The 14,282-nt window shown below is 51.1% G+C and overlaps 1 long non-coding RNA gene across 1 annotated transcript; it reads left to right on the top strand.

The window, feature by feature from the left end:
• The first annotated feature begins 9,541 nt into the window (after nt 1–9,541).
• Nucleotides 9,542–12,286, top strand: LOC122693444. Its single transcript, XR_006340901.1, has 4 exons — nt 9,542–10,496; nt 10,975–11,107; nt 11,254–11,339; nt 12,239–12,286. It is a non-coding gene; the product is annotated as an uncharacterized LOC122693444 (long non-coding RNA).
• The last annotated feature ends 1,996 nt before the right edge of the window (nt 12,287–14,282 follow it).

Below are 14,282 nucleotides of genomic sequence, written 5' to 3'. Positions count from 1 at the left end.
TATGTATGTGTGTATGTGTTTGTAGTTAAAAAAAAAAAAAAAGACTGCAAAACTTCATACCAATATCCTTATGCTTATTGATGAGAAATAGAATTATAGGTAGCTTTCATTAAGTGAATTTTCTTCCTTTTTTTCCCTTTCTCCCTCCCCACCCCCCCACTCCGTATGTTTAATCACCTAGTTCCTCTGCTCCCACGCTTTCCAAGGCAAACCAGATAAAAATTCCTTGGATTCTTCCCGCTCGTTAAACGGCCCACGGTCCTTGCGGGAGGTCCAAAGTTCCCATCTGAAATGAAGCTGTGGGGGAGGAATGCATTCATAAACTATAAGTTATATTCACTTTATTTAACCTTTCCAGGAACCCGTTTTACCGGGGGAGGCGGGGAGGGGCAGCTTGGGGATCCGAGAACCGGGATCGAACCAGGGATCCTCTGGGTTTGGCCTCATACCCCGCAGCCCCTCTGTCGGCAGTCGCGTCTGCCCTCTCGTGGCATCTCTCGGAACTACATGCCGCCTTTCAGGCCAAGTCGGGAGTCCGGACCTCGGGTCCAGCCCGGGCCCAGACACCCGGGCGGGGGTGCAGGCTGAGCCCTTTCCCTCGCGTCATCCCTGCCCCTCACCTTCCCGATCGATACCGCTTAATAAGAACTGAAAAATTCCATGAACAGATGAATATTTTTTTGTTTTTTTTTCAGATGAATGTTTTTGAGGATGCTTTTTGAAATGTCAGTAACATAGTGCTACTCTTAAGTGGAAGTTTTGTCACTTTGTACATAATAACAGGGGAACTACCGTAAAAACAAGACAATGTTCTGAAATGCTGTTGGACACTGTTTCTCACAGAAGCCAGTGCGTGGCCTGCTCTTTGTTCAAAAGGGAAATTATGTATCAGAAAGCTTTTTTCAAACACACTTTAACATTCTGACCTACACCACACATAAAAATAAAACAAAAATTTCACAAAATAATACCTTTATTTTTCTGATATTTTCTATTCTATTTTATTCTATCTACTTTATTTTTCCTATTTAAAAAAAACTTGAAGTCTAGGTGATTTACAATGTTGTATTAGTTTCAAGCATACAGTGAAGTTATTTTGTTTTTTAAAATATAATTTTATTTATTTATTTTATTTTTGGCTGTGCTGGGTCTATGTCGCTGTGCTCAGGCTTTCTCCAGGTGTGGTGACCAGGGACTACTCTGTGTTCCGGTGCACAGGCTTCTCCTTGCAGTGACTTTTCTTGTCATGGAGTATGGGCCCTAGAGGGCTTAGGCTTCACTCATCCCAGCACGCAGGCTCAGGAGTTGTGGTGCACCAGTTAGCATGTACACATGTACATGCTACACATGTATCACATGTGTAGCATGGTCTGGCATGTGGAATCTTCGCAAACCAGAGACTGAACCAGTGTCCCCTGCATTGGCTGGCAGATTCCTCTCCACTGAGTCACCAGGCGAGTCTGGATTCATTTTATATGTATATATATATCCCTTTTTCAGATTATTTTTCATTACATATTATTGTAAGATATTGAGTATAGTTCCCTATGCTATACAGTAGGTCCTTGTATAAATATATATATCTATTTTATTTATGGGATTCCCTGGTAACTAAAATGGCAAAGTGTCTGTCTGCAATGAGGGAGACCCAGGTTTGATCCCTGGATTGGGAAAATCCCTGGAGAAGGAAATGGCCACCCACTCCAGTATTCTTGCCTGGAAAATCCCATGGATGGAGGAGCCTGGTGGGCTACATACAGTCCATGGGGTCACAAAGAGTCGGGCATGACTGAGTGCCCTCACTTTCACTTTCATTTTATTTATAATAGTGTGTATATGTTAATTCCAAATTCCTAACTTATCCCACCCCATTTGATTATTTTTTAAAAAATGTTCAAAGGCAGGTAGATGCACATGTGTAAAAAAATGTTGGTGGGGACTGAAACTGAGTGATGGTACAGGGGGTTCAGACTTTTTATTTTCATGCCTGTTCAGAAGTTACAAATTAAAAGAATATTTTAAAACTCACTGGTTTGGGACTTGCCCGGCAGTCCAGTGGTTAAGATTCTGTGCTTCTGCTGTAGGGGGCATGAGTTCGATCCTCGGTGGGAAAAATAAAATCCCACATGCTTTGTAACCAATTAATTAATTTAAAAATTTAAAAAGAATTCTAAAAACTCATCAGTTTGGGATTCCATACATGGATTTTACAACCCACTAAGGGGTCACAACTCATAATTGGGAAATTTTGAATTACTCTAAGCTGTGCAGAGATTTACCCTGGGCATGATGAACAGAGATTAACCCAGATATAATCAACAGACCTAAAGAAGGAAGTGCTTTTCCAGTGCAGTTGACCACCCCCTTGATGGCCACTAGCAACATCTCCCTCCCTGTATGCACCTGTCATTCCCACAAAAGGCGAAGCGGATTTCCCTACCTCTTGAATCCAGGCTGGCCCAGACCAGAATGCATCAGAAGTGACATTCTGGAAAAAAAAAAAAAGAAGTGACGTTCTGGGACTTCTGAGTTCAGACCTCCAGAGAACCAGAAACTTCTGATTCGTAGCACTTAGAATGAGCTGCCAGGTCATGAGAAAGAGCAGTGGGAAGACACACGAGGAGCGAGGAGCGCTGAGTGGCCAGTAACAGCCCCACCAGCACCAAGCCAGCCCCGTGTTTCCAAACAAGCACTTGGCTTCCCACCTTAAGAGGTTGCCAGATAAAACACAGGCTGCCAGATAAATCTGATTTTCAGATAAACAAGTCCTTCTTCAGCCTGTCTCAAATATTGCATGGGACATATTTATGCTAAAAAACAGTCATTGTTAACTTGTAGTTCAGATTTAAGTAGGAAGTCTGTATTCTCATTTGCTGCAGTTGGCAATCCTACACCTGGAGCACCTGAGGGCTTTCTCTGGCAGCCAAGGACACTCAGCCCAGGTGAAGGGCACAGGAGCAAACATCATCCGATGAGGCAAAGGCCACCTTTCTCAGCCCTTGATGGGAGAGACAATGCTGGAATGAACTCTATCCAGCCCCTGTGCCCTGGTAACCCTGAGAAGCAGGACCCACTCCTTTGCTCTCTTTCTGTCCCCTCACCTCCGCCAGGGCTCCTGAGGGTGGCCCCCAAAGAAATTCTTGTCTCAGCTCTGCTTTAGAAGAACCGAGGAGGAGAAGGGAAAGACAGAGGATGAGATGGTTGAATGTCATTACCGACTCAATGGACATGAGTTTGAGCAAGCTCTGGGAGACGGTGAAGGACAGGGGAGCCCAGTGTGCTGCAGTCCATGGGGTCTCAAAGACTCGGACATGACTGAGCAACTGAACAACAAACTGAGACAGCAGAGCTTAACCAGGGCTAACTGTCATAATCACTATAATTATCCACTCACAGCGGAGGGAAGCAAACTGAACATCACAGCTGACATTTATTGAGCCCTTACCAGGCACCTGCTTAAGATGCATTTCCTCACCAACACCCCTCTGAGGTGTCGTAGATGGGGAAACCGAGGCTTGGAGAACCTCAAGGCCCCGCGCCTTTTCACTGCTGTTCCCTCTGCCTTGAGCACCCTTGCTCGTCCTCGTCATCACCACTTCCCAGTCTGGAGACCCAGTGCACTGCCCCCATCCCAGGCTTGATCAGGCTCCTTGGGCTCTGTGGCCTCCTACGTGGCCCCCTATCATCCAGCATCCATTAGGCACCTACTGTGTGCACAGCGCTGTTCCAGTGAAGGAGACAGACCCCCTGCACCACAGGGCTACCTTCTCGTGGGGCAGAGCAGATGGATCAGAGCCCAGTGAGTCAGATGTGGGACTTGGCAGGTGATAAGAAACGTCGTGGAAAGGTGATCAGGAAGGAAGAGCATCACCTTAAGTAGAGTGGTGAGGGGAGGCTTTCCTGAGGAGGTGACAGGAGCAGAAACCTGAAGGAGGTGAGGGAGCCACCGGAAGACCTGGGGGAAGAGTGTTTCGGACAGAGGGAACAGCAGATGCAAAGGTCCTGAAGTGAGAGTGTGCTGGGGGTGCAAGGAGCGACAAGGCCAGTGTGGGGGGAGCTAGGGGAGGGGTGGGGTGAAGCCAGGAGGTGACAGTCAGGGAAAGAGGGCAAGTTCACTGAGAAGCTAGCAAGGCTTAAGCTGAGGTGCCTTCACCTGCCAGATGCCCAGGGCACTGGGAGGGGCCTTGAAATGACTTCACATGCAAGTGTCCTTCTGGGAACTCTGTGTGGTTCATGGCAAACCATTAAAAAGCCAATTTAAACATCTTTTCCAAGAAGCACTGGTAGGAGATGTAATGCATTTCCTTTCATAATACTCAGCTAATGTCCTGTAATTCAGTTTATCCTCTCAGGAAACTTTCCCATGGAAGTGGCATATAATTACGTGGCTCAAGGAGTTTTCACAGTTGACTCCTCACTCCTCGTCTGTGTCCTGAGGCATCAACTTCGCTCCTCCTGGGCTCTGCCCTACCCCAGAGCCCAGCTCAGCGTTAGCACCAGGAGGGATCTCTGCATCCGCAGAGACGGGGCAGTGAGTAGGTTTTGCAGAAGGCGAGACGGGCACGGAGGCAAGGCCATCTGCCTGAGCTTACATGGAGAATAGGCAGCAGAACAGGGGCGTGGCAAGGTCTGTGGCCCCAGGCCAACACCCTCTGATGCTCTTTCCAGGCTTCCCACCTCGTTTGATGGTTTGGACCCGGGATCCCCTCCCCGGCCCAAAACCTGGGGCTGGGCTGCGTCCCAGGCGGGCGGAGGGCGCTGCGATCTGACAGTTGCCGCCAGATGGCGCTGCCGGGCTGACCCTGCGGGAAAGAGCAGACGAGCAGCGTGGCTCCCTGGGCCTCTGGGTCCATAAGTTCCTCAACTGACCTGGCTCCACGCTGCGGATCGAAAGACCCTGAGCCTCCCCTGCTCTGAGTACAGGGACAGATGTAGCTCCAGACGTCTCCTTCCAGGCAGAGTGACCTGGAGGGCCCAGGGAGGGGGTCCCCTTCAGCCTGGGGACTGCTCAGCAGATGTGGGTGGTCAGCCTGGTTCCGAGCGTGGTACCTGGCTGCCTGGGTGCTGGCACTGGAGGGGTCACTGTGGACTAAAGCCCTAACTGTAGCACTCTCTGCTGTGTGACTCCAGTCAAGTCACCTGGCTGCTCCGGCTCCCCTTCTGTAGAATAGAGTCGATCAGAGCACCTCCCGTAGAAGATTGCTGTGAGGATTGAAAGTGATGTGAAATTGTTCACAGCTCAGTCCTGTCTGACTCTTTGCAACCCCATGGACTGTATCCCGCCAGGCTCCTCTGTCCGTGGGATTCTCCAGGCAAGAATACTGGAATGGGAAGCCATTCCCTTCTCCAGGAAATCTTCCCAACCCAGGGATCGAACCCGAGTTTCCTGCTTTGGTAAGTGGATTCTTTACTGTCTGAGCCACCATCAAAGAGAAAACGATACACATGAAGCACTTGACTGCTGTTTTTCCAGGGACTCCCCTGGGGGTGCCTCTATCCCTCCTGGTTCTGAAAACTCTCACCTCACCTTCAGCAGGGTGTGCACCAAGCCTGGTCTCCCAGACTCAGAGACATCGTAAACCAACACTTCTGAATTCTCCCAGTGGTCCTCTGGGGTTGGTATTGCTTATCAGACCCCCTCTGTGAAGGAAGAAACAGAGGCTCAAAGAAGGGGAGGAGGGAGGGACTTGCTAGAGCAAGTCAGACAGAAAAAGGACTGAAGAGGGAGTCTGTGTGTAGATACAAAGTGACCTCGCTCTCTGTTTTTTTCTTTTGGCCTCGTGGCATGCAGTTTCCCAGACCAGAGATCCAATCCATTCCCCTCTGCAGTGGAAGCACAGGGTCATAACCACTGGGCCACCAGGGAAGTCCCAGGAAGTGATCTCTAAGTGATATTGTTAGATATTGTAAACGGGGGAAAAAACTAATTATAGGACAATGTTCATGTGTCATGTATAGGACATGTGTACATGTTCACATTTGAGCTAAAAAGTGTCCATAAGGATAGAAAATATAGGGAGAATTGCCTATATGTGCATAAAAAAGTCAAACAAGATATTATTTACCCCTAAGGAGAGGAACTGGGTGCCTGGTGTCTGTGGTGGAAAGAAGACTTTTGCTGCACACTTATGAAATACCTAAAAGGGTGTTTTTGTATTATTTCTCTGAAATAAGGTCAGGGAGGGGAAAATAAATGCATTAATTCAGGGGTGCAAGTTCCAGAACCAACAAGAACCAGGAAAGAAATATGAATACGTTGAGACATTAAGGACTGGTGGAGGGACTTCCCTGGAGGTCCCTCGGCTAAGACGCTGTGTTTCCGATGTGGGAGTCCCAGGTTTGATCCCTGGTCAGAGAACTAGATCCTGCATACCACAACAAAAGATACCACATGCCACAAGTAGGAGCCCACGCAGTCAAATAATCTAATTAATTAAAATTTAAATTTAAAAAAAGAAGGGAAGTGGTGGGGACTGAGGCAAAGTCCCATCTGATAGGGTGGCCCTGCTCCACGGCCTGTGGGGTGGCGAGGCTGGAGGGAGGTCCATCCGCTGGCTGACCTATCTATCTGCCATCACCAACCCACCCTCCCCTGTGGCCTTCCACTTAAGAGGCTGGAAAAGATAAATGACTGGCTTTCCTAGTCTCCCTTGCAGTTAGGAGTAGTCATGTGATGCAGTTCTGGTCAATTAGATCTAAGGAATCTGTGGGGTGGGGGGTGGGGGGTGGGAGGTAGGGATAAGTTCTGGGAAATTATTTCTCTGTATGGTAAAAGAGACATTATTTCAGTTCATTCTAAGCTTAACCATTTCTCTTCCTTCCTGTCCTAAATGTAAATGCAGATGCAATGCCAGGTGCAGTAGCAGCCATACTGAAAACAAGAGGGAAAAGTGAAGCAATTGCAGAGATATGAACCCTGACATCAGTGGACAGGTAGGTAAAGCAATGCCAACCATAACTGATATCCAAGCTCATCGGGATGGAGGAAAATACACTCCTATTTGCCTGAGCCACTCTGATCCGTTTTCTATTTTTTGTAATCCAACACATTCTTAACTGTATAGAAAACGTGTATTTGATAGAACTCAGAAGGTATGGGAAAGGAGAGGCTGGGCAGGAGTCTGGAGGGTAAAGGTCCAGGAGACAGACTTTCCATTCAGAGGTGGGGGAGGTCTGAGCATGTTTCTTTTATAATAACCAGCATTTATTGTGCACATGCTGTGTACTCCAACGGCAATTTACACAGATCAACTTACTTCTCACCACAGTCCTCTGAGCCAGGCCCAGCTTTATCCCCACCATCCGGAGGTAACTGGGGTCAGAGAAGCAAAGTAGATTGTTCGGAGGCCCTACAGCTACAGGCTGGACAGCAGGACCTGAGCTCAGGCAGAAGCTGTCCAACCCTGGATGGACTCTGACTCCTCCGTCTGCCCCTCTTGGGGACTTGGTCTCCATGTGAAAGGGGGTGCGGGTCCTGGTGGGAGCTGGGATGTGCTCTGCTGGCCCAGCAGGCAGAGGTCAGCCAGGTGACCACCTCCCCTTCCACCTCCATGTCCTTGTCCCTCACCTCTGGTGGTGTGGGGAGGCTGGTGGGTGATGCAGCCCTGATGGGGAGGTCCCTGGAGGGCACAGCCTGGCCCTGGAGACATTTCCACTCCCTGGCTCTCTGGGCCTGTTTCCTTCTCCGTGAAGGCACTGATCAATCAGCACCCTGAGGCTACTGGAAGGAAGGCTTGCAGTGACCTAAGCCCTGCGGGCGTGGAGTGAGGGTGTGGACCTTCAGGGCTGTCCCCTTGTCCCCTCCGGGCGCCCCAGGTCCGCCCCAGGCACTTCCGGGTGATCTCAGGAAATACCAGACCCCCCCCCCCACCCCCCAAGCCATCTGCAGTCCTGTTGCCACCACCGCCCTCCCGCTCCCCTGCCCTGTCCCTCCCCCACCTCCTTCCGGTCACAGGTCTTACTCACATCTCCACCCTGGGCAGTGCCGGACTTCAGCCCCCCAGCCTTCTACAAGGTCTCTCTCTCCAGCTGTCACTTAGAGAAGGGGAATTGGGAGCTGGCTAGGGTCCTGGTAACTGGACCCAGGCAAGGCGACCTGTGACTGTGAAATAAGTTGAGGGAATTCTGAAAACTTAGAAGAGTAATCAGGGAAGCAATCAGGGAAGGCTGCTTGGAGAAGGTGACATTTAAGTCTGGTCCAGAAGACCAAGGAATTGACCAAGGACAAGTGTTTCCAGACAGGAATTCATTTATTCAACAAGCATTTATTGAGCACCTGCTGGTGCTAGGCCCCCCATAGGCTCTGAGCTTTGGCAGGAGGCAAGATAAGTTTGTGCTCTCTTGGGTTTCACAGTGAGGAAATCAGAGGAGTAAACACCAGCTCACAAGCTGGGCTCAGAGCTACCGAGGAAGAGTAGGTGGGGTGGGGGTGTGTGTGAAAGGGGCCCCATGCTAGTCTGAGGGGGGGCAGCCAGTGAGGGCTTCCCTCCCCTGGGAGGGCGCTGCCTGACTGCTGAACCAGGAACAGCCATTACTTAGGCGGCAAGGGAGGGTGGAAGGGAATCCAATGGAGGGAACAGCAAATGCAAAGTCTGAAAGTCAAGAGGATGCAGGACGGCTCGGCTGCTGGACAGTGGACTGGATCAGGAGGCCACAGAGGCTCAGGGCAGGGAGGTGACCTGCCTGAGGTAACAAGCACTGGAAGGCAGGGATGTGGGCTCAACCACAGGAGTCTCTGCTGCATTTTGAAGGGGGCCTGCAGCTGCACAGCCTCCCGGGGCAGGTACTGATGGAGGGACAGCTAACTGCTGGGAGGAGATGCTGCCCTAAGAGAGGCAGCAGCGGAAGTCGCCGTGGGTCGGTGGAGGCTGTGGTGGCCATGATGTGGTTTCTTCAGGGCCCCTGTGGTAACAGCCCGGGCACTTTGCCTGCCTCCTGTGGCTTCAGCACCCACAGAGAGCCCTCACTGGGGCACGCCTGCTTCCCAGAGCTCGGACCAAGGCTGGGAACCCAGACAGGACCCTTCTCAGTCCCGGGACACCTCCCAGTCTTTTATCTCCTGGGAGATATTTAGTGGGAGATATTTAGTGGGGCTTCCTTTACAGAAGAGGAAACTTGGGTTCAGAGAGGGCTGGTGGCTGGTCCGGGACCACACAGCCAGAGGGTGGGGTCAGGCGCCCACAGCTCTGGGCTCCCCCTCTCCCTGTCTCTTTCCCCCATGCTCCTAAAGGTGACTCCTGGAGTCATGTCCAAACCAACAACTGCCATTGGAATCTTTGTTCAAGGTGGGTGCTTGTGACCTCAGGCAGGTCACCTCCCTGCCCTGAGCCTCTGTGGCCTCCTGATCCAGCCCACTGTCCAGCAACCAAGCCATCCTGCATCCTCTTGACTTTCAGCCTTTGCACTTGCTGTTCCCTCCATTGGATTCCTTTCCACCCTCCCTCGCAGGGAAGCAGGAAATCCTTGTTCAATGCAGACCTTCAGTCATGATTGCACTCCACGGGACAGGCTCAACAGCCTCTGTCTGTGGGGGGAGTGGTAAGGGCACCGACTGGGCTCCTAGCTCCAGGCTGCCGCCTCCTAGCTGTGTCACTTCGCCTGCCTGTGCCTCAGTTTCCTCATTGGTGAAATGGGATCATGAGAGTGCCTTCCGGTTGGTGTGAAGGTCCAGTGGGATGATAGGGGAGGGCTCAGGAGAGGGGCTGCATGGTTGTGTCTGTGTGGCTGTGGCCTTGTGGTGGCCCAGCCCCGAGGAGGTGGCCTCCGGAACTGCTCCAATCTTGAGCTCACCCCACCAGTTTCTTCACATCTCACTTCACAAGGTTTGGAGGTTGCCCAGTCTCACAGCTGGTGGGGTGGTCAGGACTGAAACCTGGGCGACAGCTCTGCCAGACAGGGTGGCTGTAACTCAAGTCTGCAGGAAGTGGGGAGGCGCCTAGGGTAAGCGGGTGGTGGCAGGGGTGCACCGTCTGTCTTTGGAGTGAGCACGCACGGGGCATCTGGACCTCCGGACATCTGGTGAGGAGCATTCCTGGCAAAGGGAACTTGGAACAGTGAGGTGTTGTGCTGGGGAGGGGGTGCACTGGGGGCAGGGGCAGGGTCTTCTGGCCATGGGAGGGGCTGTGGATTTGATTCTAAGTGTGGTGCCAAGTCCTCGGAGGGGCTGAGAGGGGTGACACAGCTTCCTGTCTCCCCAGCAATTCTGCGTGCTCAACAAGCACGCTCAGACACTGTGCCCTGGGGCCAGAACCGTGCAGGGGAGGAGACACAGGTAAGGAAGGCCCGGCCTGGGCCCACTCAAGAAGCTGCAGGACCACAGGGTGGCAGAACCCACATCACTGTCCAGGGGGAGGTGCCAGGATGCCCGTGGCATCAATGGAGGCCCCCAGGGCAGGATGCCCACCTATGAGCACTCGGGCCAGGCTGACTTCTAGAAGGATCCTCCAGGGTGGAAAGGCATTCAAGGCAGAGGGAACAGCACATGCAGGCGCTCAGAGGTGAGCTGGGAGACCCCAGGAAACGAGTGGGGCTGCAGGGCAGGGTCTGGGAGCGGTGCCAACAGAAGAGCTTGGTGGGAATGATGCAGGGAGGCCTGAGGGGGCCTGGGCTGGCTGGCAGGTCCCAGCTGGCTCATTTGTCCCTCCTATCCTCATCTGGGTGTGTGGGCGGCTTGCATCTAGTCACTCAGATGAAGACGGTGAAGATACAACTTTATTATTTTTCTGCTCAGTATCTCTTAGATAAGCACAGTTACAAAAATTAATAACAATGTTTGCTTTATGTCCTCAACTTGTATTTTCTTAAGAGAAATTAAAGGAAGACATGGAAGGAAGGGGGGGAGGGAGGGGGAGGGGAGGAAAGAAGGGGAGAGAAAAATGAAAGGAAGAAGCAGAAGAAACATTGGGGGGATTTTTTTTTTTTTTGCCTTTTTCTGGTCTAAATGGCCAAAACTGTTTCATTATCTCACCCCTTGAGGTCATTGGCCTCTGCCCTCTCTTGAGACCTCTGTGTCTTGGCTTCATAACTGCTGTGTCTGGGTCAGCCTCCTCCAGCCTGGCGCCCCAGCACAAACCAGCTTCACAAGGAGGGGCTCAGTAAAGGAGCAGAGGTGAGTGGGAGGAGAGGGCGGAAGGAGAACCCGTCTGCAGGTGAGGTCCCAGGTCTCCGGAGAGACTGGTAGATCCTGACAGTCTGCTCCATCAGCCCCGGCCTCTTCCAGAGCCAAGGCCAGTCTTCTTGCTCTTTTTCCCACAGCACCGGATCCTGAGAGTGCTAGGGCCCACTGTACATGTGGCCCTGGACTATATGCTTCCTGCCCATAGTCTCCTACTGCAAAGCAGGTATTATTGAGCTATCTTGTCTGCTTAGTCTTTTGTGTATTTCATGACCTTGGCAGTTTTGAAAAATACTGGTGAGGTATTTGTAGAATGTGTGCATGCCTTTTTTTTTTTTTTAAAGATTGATTTATTTATTTGGCTGTGCTGGATCTTTTTTACCGCGCTCGGGCTTTCTCTAGTTGAGGTCGAGTGGGTTTCTCATTGTGGTGGCGTCTCTTGTTGCGGCGCATAGGCTCTAGGCACTCTGGCTTCAGTAACTGAAGCTCATGGGCTCAGGAGTTGTGGCTCACGGACTTAGTTGCTCCAAGGCGTGTGGAATCTTCCCGGACCAGGGATTGAACCTGTGTCCCCTGCATTGGCAGGCGGATTCTTGACCACTGGACCACCAGGGAAGCCCCTGCATTTTTTTAAGGATTCTTGCTATCTTTATTCTTTTGGCCGAGTTGTGCAGCATATAGGGATCTTTCCCTACCAGGGAAGGAACCACGCCCCATGCAGCGGAAGTATGGAGTCTTAAGCACTGGACTGCCAGGGAAGTCCCTTAAGCATTATTGTTAAAGATGTTTACCAAGTAGAAAAAAAAAAAAATAAAGGCCTTCCCTGGTGATCCAGTGGTTGAGAAACCACCTGCCTAGGCAGGGGACAAAGGTTTAATCCTTGGTCTGGGACGATCCCAAACGCCACGGGGCAGCTAAGCCTGTGCGCTGCAGCTGTTGAGCCCAGGCACCCTAGAGCCCTCAGTTCAGCTCAGGTCAGTCACTCAATCGTGTCTGACTCTGCAACCCCATGGACTGCAGCACGCCAGGCTTCCCTGTCCATCACCAACTCCCAGAGCTTGCTCAAACTCATGTCCATTGAGTCGGTGATGCCATCCAACCATCTCATCCTCTGTCGTCCCCTAGAGCCCCTACTCCGCAACAAGAGAAGCCACCGCAATGAGAAGTCTGAGCACCACAATAAAGAACCAGCACAGCCAAAAATAAATACATAAATAAATAACATTAAAAAAAATAAAAATAGCCTATCTTGTTTGGAATGTTCACCACTGTAGGGGAAAAAGCCTGAGGAGTAATGGCCAATAAAGACTAGAAGTGTTGGGTCACAGATTGAAAATTATGTATTAAGCTGATGCTGTTTTTTATTGTTACACTTCATGCCCTAGGGAGGAAATCTGAGGAAGATCATAAAAACTTGTTTCTGAGGCATGTTGTAGAAGAAAGGTGTTATGCAAATCTCTACTGAATTGCCAGGTTATTGATTAATGCAGAAAATACTGCAAATATTGCTCCTTCCCTAAAAATGAGAAGGAAGCTTCCTTCTGAGACCTCATGCCCTTTCTCTTATGATTTCTTGTGATTTCAGTGTTTTGGTTGCTGTCTGTGTTCAGGACTCTTCTGCCTTTTCAGACTTCCAGCCCCTGGAGGGACCAGGGTAGCTTTATCTCTGTGCCCTAATAAGAACCACTGCCCATCTAGGGCTTCACAATTTCTAAAGCTTTTCCTCCTCTGCTTTCTCATTCTGAACTGAAATGCAATCCCTCAAGGTGGGAGGGATTGCTACCCCCACTTCACAGATGGGGAACCTGAGGGCTGGCCAGCATAGGCTCTGCTTGCTGGACAAATGGATTTGGATCTGGAGTTCAGACCTTGGACTTCCTGAGACCTCCTGCGTCGTTGCCAGGAGAAGATGCATGCCATCTTCACGACATGCCCTTTCTCCCTGCCTGCAGCGCCTCCCCCTTGAAGCCCTCCCTCCCTAACCCCAGAGACATTCCCATCTGTACAGCCATTTCTTCCTGCTTCTGAACCTCATCATCCTGACCAGCCCCCATCACTCTGCCTCTTCAGGCATTTGAGACTCACCTCCAAACTCTAAGTTGTATCTGACTCTTTGCAACCCCTGAACTGTAGCCCTCATGGCTCCTCTGTCCATGGGATTTTCCAGGCAAGAATACTGGAGTGGGTAACCATTCTTCTCCAGGGGATCTTCCTGACCTAGGGATAAAACCCACGTCTCCTGCGTTGCCAGGTGAATTCTTTACCTCTGAGCCACAGGGAAGCCCCAGGAAGGCAGATGAGCCTGACTGCTCCAGCCTGTGCCCTGGGTCGGCTTGGGCCTTGGGCAGAGTATCTGGCTTATCCTGCACCTTCCTCTGTAAGACAGCTTACATGCTGTGGACCCAGGAGAACCTGGCTTTGAATCCCAGCATGGCCGTGGGCTGCCTCTGTTTCCTCATTTTTAAAATGGGAATGGTGCTGCTAACCTCAAGGGCTCCTCATGGGGATGAACTGAGAGAAGAAGTGCCAGAGTGCCCTGGGCTTCAAAGGGCGTGAAGAAGGAGAAGTGAGTTTGAGGAATGCAGGAATGTCCCCTCCAACCTTGCACAGGGGAGATGGTCTTCCAGACTTAGGAGGCCCTCTCTACTCTGCAGCCTGGCTTGATCCCCTGAATTGCTCTCCAGCTCACTTCCTGGGCTGTGGTTGGCTTATCATCTCTTTATCTGCATCCAGCTCTCTTTCCTAAATCTCTGTGGCAGTGCAGATTTGCAAGCTGGGTGTGGAAAGGACTGGGTTCTGCAGGCAAATGTTGGCCTGGTTGATCCAGCCTGGCATCTCTCCAAACCTCACTTTTTTCCTGTAAAATGCGAACAATATAAAGACTCACCTTGAAGGATTGTGGTGAGGTTTGGGGCCAGCGCCATGCCTGGTGGGGGCACGTGGTTGTTTAAATTCATCAACTAAAGTTAAATAAGGACTTAAAACTGCAGCTCCTCAGTTGCACTGGCCACGTTTCAAGTGCTTACGTGTGGACAGGACAGCTAGACTGCAATGCATCTTCCCAAGGAGTCCTAGTGGCAGCATTGGTCTGTGGACAGCACTCCAGCCTGTGCTGGGCACCTGCTGCATGTGGGCACAAGTTCATCTGTAGCTGCAGACTCTTCGGGGG

The sequence above is a fragment of the Cervus elaphus genome, chromosome 5, assembly GCF_910594005.1.
Source record: "Cervus elaphus chromosome 5, mCerEla1.1, whole genome shotgun sequence".
Classification (NCBI taxonomy): Eukaryota; Metazoa; Chordata; class Mammalia; order Artiodactyla; family Cervidae; genus Cervus; species Cervus elaphus.
Note: the sequence above shows the minus strand (reverse complement) of the source record. Positions and strands in the feature narration are given on the sequence as shown.